This window comes from Octodon degus, unplaced genomic scaffold (genome assembly GCF_000260255.1).
Source record: "Octodon degus isolate 3935 unplaced genomic scaffold, OctDeg1.0 scaffold00001, whole genome shotgun sequence".
In the NCBI taxonomy this organism is placed as follows: Eukaryota; Metazoa; Chordata; class Mammalia; order Rodentia; family Octodontidae; genus Octodon; species Octodon degus.
In genome coordinates this window covers 13558685-13563243 of record NW_004524577.1, presented here as the reverse complement: position 1 = coordinate 13563243, position 4559 = coordinate 13558685, and the positions used below count along the sequence as shown (strand labels likewise).

Below are 4559 nucleotides of genomic sequence, written 5' to 3'. Positions count from 1 at the left end.
CCATCTATATTGTCTTATAACACTTGGCAAACTTTTTACATTATAAGACTTTCTTTACAATAATAAAACTCCAGATATTCTGTGACTGATGCACAAGGATCCTCTCCATTATTTATACTAGTTACAGTGTAAAGATTGCTGCAATATTTATTCATAGCCTTGAAGTGATGGAAAAGAAGAGGTTGTCAGTGTGGGTCTTGATTAGAATGTGCCAGCCGAGCTCTATCACATTTGTCAGATAATTTTTTGAGGCTGACATTTTCTACGCACCACAGTTTATGCTGACATTGGCTTGCAAAGTTTAATAAAAAGATTTTTGCAAACCACATTAGTTCAGGTATCAATAAAACATTGGCTGTGGGTTTTTTTATTATTGATTTGACATCAGCTCAGAAGAAAACAAGGATTTGAAGGTCAGTATTTGTTTGAGATATTTTTGCCTGTACCTCTTCCAACAATGAGCAGACATTAAAATACCTAAACATTTCAGTTCATGTGTGGTAATACTTTTGCTTGAAAAGTTGCCTGAGTTTCTAGCTCACCAAATGTCAAAGCGGGTACTTGGGCAGGAAACTAATTAGTAGCAAGCCTCATTAAGAATTCTGGTCACAATCATCGCTTTTCTTCCGTTGTCACTGCTTTCATGAGAAGCAGAACAACAGAAGCCGCATTACTGGTGTGACAATTTGTTCTATTGATTTATTATGCCTGCTCTTATGCCACCTACATGAGGGGACTATGGAGCATTAGTCTGGTATGAGAACATTTTGGCTTCTGTGAATAGAGTCCAAGGAGGCGAACGCTTAAGCGTGAGAGCACCACCTAGTCATTTAACCTTGTACCAGGGATGCCCTGGCTACAACTCGGATCACAACCTGTGTTCGGAAATCATTATCCGGGGTCGTCTTTATTTCAATCCGCAAAATGAAAAGATAGATTTTTCATTTAACAAATGCTATAATGTGTGAAGTTTAATTGAATTTCATTTAATCGTCTGCTTCTTTCTTTCCTTCGTTCCTTTTTTTACTGAACATTCATCTGTACGTTGCTTCGAGCCTTCTAAACACTTAGAGGATGAAAAACTGAAAACTTGAATTTAAAAACAACTAAGTGGTACTGTGAATATTTATTTCACATCCCTGTTGTCTTTTCTCTCGTTTCAAATACTGAGAGAGCCAACTGTCCCATTGTGATGGTCACAATCAATGAAGCACAGAAATTTAGACTATAATTTAAATGTAACCTAAAATAGCTTATACAGAGCATATTCCCTATTTATCGGTTGTTCAGTGTTTTATCTTCAATGAGTACACACTCCAGAAACACGACTGACAGTGATGGCTCTGGAGTCGCCACTAAGCCACGTGTAGGAGAACGTGGATCACGTCATCGAGGGAAATCCCATTTGTCCTTTGCTCCGTACTTCTTCAAAAACCTCACAGTGAAGCTCAGTTTCATTGTAATTACACTGACATCTAGTTTTTAAAGATACTGTTTAATGGAACCAGAACTAGAATACTGGGTTTAGTTCCATGTTTATAGCCTCACATGGAAAACATAAGTTTTATGTTTTATTTACGGGGCCTGCTGAATCTAATTCACATCAATAAATCAGTATCCATTTCTGTGTATAATACAATTACATAGAAACAGTGCACTTAATGTAACTGTGCCCTGCACAATAACTGCATTTTCATATATTAAGAGAAATCAGTTTTACAGATTTGAACTACTAAGGGGAGCTGCACAATGCAGTCATCTGTATCGTATTCAACATGCATATTGAATGTTGCTCAGAAGAACAGGGGCTGGGGAGATAGCTCATCGGAATCAATGGCAAACACAAGGTCCTGAGTTTGATCCCTGGTACCACCAAAAAGTAAATGCAGAAGGAGGAGGAGAAGGAGGAAGAGGAGGAGGAGGAGGAGGAGGAGGAGGAGGAGGAGAAAGAGGAAGAGCATGAAGACAGTTTCTTGGGAAGATGGTGGCTGTGTTGGTGTATGAGGCCCCGGTTGGTGGTTTCTCCTTTGATAACTGTCACAGAAATGCCATCTTGGAAGCCAGTTTTGCAAAGAAGGAGTTCAAGCTTCCTAAAGCCCAGAAAACTGGCACTACCGTTGCCAGGTTGATCTGTAAGGATGGCACGTAATTCTTGGAGTAGATACAAGAGCAACTGAAGGGATGGTTGTTGCTGACAAGAACTGTTTAAAAATTGATTTCATAGCCCCTAATATTTACTGTTAGCCATCCCCGATATAGTTCTGGGGTGGCTGAAGACATGCACATGACAGCCCAGCTCATTTCTGCCAATGCGGAGCTCCACTCCCTCACCACTGGGCGCCTTCCCAGAGTTGTGACCACCAATCAGATGCTGAAGCAGTTGCTTTTCAGGTATCAAGGCTACATTGGTGCGGCTCTAGTTTTAGGGAGAATAGATGTTACCAGGCCTCACCTCTACAGCATCTATCCTCATGGATCAACTGATAACTTGCCTAATGTCTTCGTTGGTTCTAGCTCCTCAGCAGCAATGGCTGTGTTTGAAGATAAACGTAAGCCAGCTATGGAGGAGAAGGAGGAGGCTAAGAAGCTGGTGAGTGAAGCTATTGCAGCTGGCATCTTCAATGACTTGGGGTCTAGGAGCAACATTGATCTGTGTGATCAGCGAGAACAAGCTAGACTTTCTTCATCCATTCTCAGTGTCCAACAAGAAGAGGACTGGATTTGACTAGTACGGGTATGAGAAGGGGACCTTTGCAGTCCTGTCTGAGAAAGTCACCACTTTGGAGATTGAGGTGCTGGGGGAGACTGTCCAAATGATGGACACATCCTAAAGGGTCAGCAGGTGCTGGACACTGCCCTGGAAGAGTGGGAGGCAGTGGAGCTCCATGGAAGATACCCATTTAGCTGTTTGCTGAATGGAACTCAATAAAAATGAAAACTGCAGTGAGGGGGAAAAAAGCACAAAGACAAGAAGTTTACACATAGAAACATTTCTTCTGAATCAGATACCCGCCCAATGATAAGATGATGGCTACTGGATGATTATTCAAATAGGGCCTTCATTTGAATAAATAAATAGGAGTTTAATTCATTATTCCAGTCTCCCCTAGCACTTGATTTAAACTTTTTATTAGAAAGGGTCTTCTAGCTGGATTACTGATAGTGATGTATGTTTTTATTCACAAAGAAAACTATATTTTACCAAGAGACAGGGATATTTTCCAAGAATGACAAATATTTTCATCCTGAAGGACTTGATATAAGGAAAATAGATAATTTTTACCTTGAGATTCCCATCTCTTCATAATATCTACATGTATCAGCATATCATGTTATGTCTCGCAAACATGTACAATTTTTATAAATTATATAAACTAAATTAAATCAAATGAGAGCTTGGAACTTTTAGAATCAGTTGCTCTGCCTCAATTAAGAAGTCCTTTGGAATGGTGGATAAAATAAAACTGGTAGCCAGACGATGTGGTATGGGTGTGGTCTGGACCCCCAGGATGCCCTGTGACCCAGTCACGGTCAGCAAGGTGTGTGCTGGGGCAGCAGCCCCTTTGGGAGGCAGAATCTGAGGGGAAGCTCCTAAGCCTGTGGGGAGTTGAGGTGCTTAGTGTGCGACTTCCGGGAGTCCTGCGACCCTGGAGGTCTTGCAAGAGGACTGTTATAAAATGAGCCAGCTGGATCCTGATTCATACCTACACCTATGTGTATACTAGCATGTGTCACTTGGCGAACATGCTTCAGGTAATACACATGACTCATGACTGTATGAATTCCACACAAAATAAGCAATCCTAAAGAAAATTTCGATAGCCCTTTTTTAATCACAGAGGAAAGTAGAAATATATCAATAGGGAAAGTCTAAATTAAGGATTATCCCGCAAACTCCTCTTTACTACCCATCCAGGTAGTTTTTATAACAATAAAAGGATAATCAGTCGTGGAAATGTTAATTCATTTTTTGTGGTATGTATTTAGTGCAGGGTTTCCAGGTTCTCACTGCATAGATCAAACTGTTAATTCAAGTTTGGGTTTCATATGTGAAGGGATTTATTTGAAAAACTAACTAGAAGAGAAGTAACTGAACAGTAACCTGACAAGAGAGGCCGACCTATTTTTTGTTCTATAAATAATTTGTTTTCATATTAGAAGCTCTAAGTCAGTATATTATTTCATTAAGATGTCATAGTGATAATAATCTTTTCTTGATTATTTTATTGAAGATATTCATTATTTAAAACATCATGAACCAAGTAAATGAAAAAGACATGGTAAGCTTAAAAATATAGACATTTTATAGTAGTGGAAATCTGCAAAGAGAAGTCCTCAAATTACACAGGTAATGAAAAGGAAAAAGGGCACGTCTGCAGCTTAATCTCTGCCCACTCATATCTACAATGGCCTATTTAATCCTTTATAAGAATGCAGAGTTGTGGGTCTGATATCTTGGGATAGAAAAGTACAGCACTAAGAACTCACTGCACTGTAACTCATGACTAATGCTCCTTCACTCTGGGGGCAACGGCAGGCCACAAGGGATGCGCCTCAAG

The 4559-nt window shown here is 39.9% G+C and overlaps 1 protein-coding gene and 1 pseudogene across 1 annotated transcript in view; both read left to right on the top strand.

Moving 5' to 3' along the window:
* Khdrbs2 (KH RNA binding domain containing, signal transduction associated 2) overlaps positions 1–4559 on the top strand; it is a 451883-nt gene that overhangs the window by 333398 nt on the left and 113926 nt on the right. The window lies entirely within an intron of this gene.
* On the top strand, positions 1982–2831 carry LOC101583421 (annotated as a pseudogene).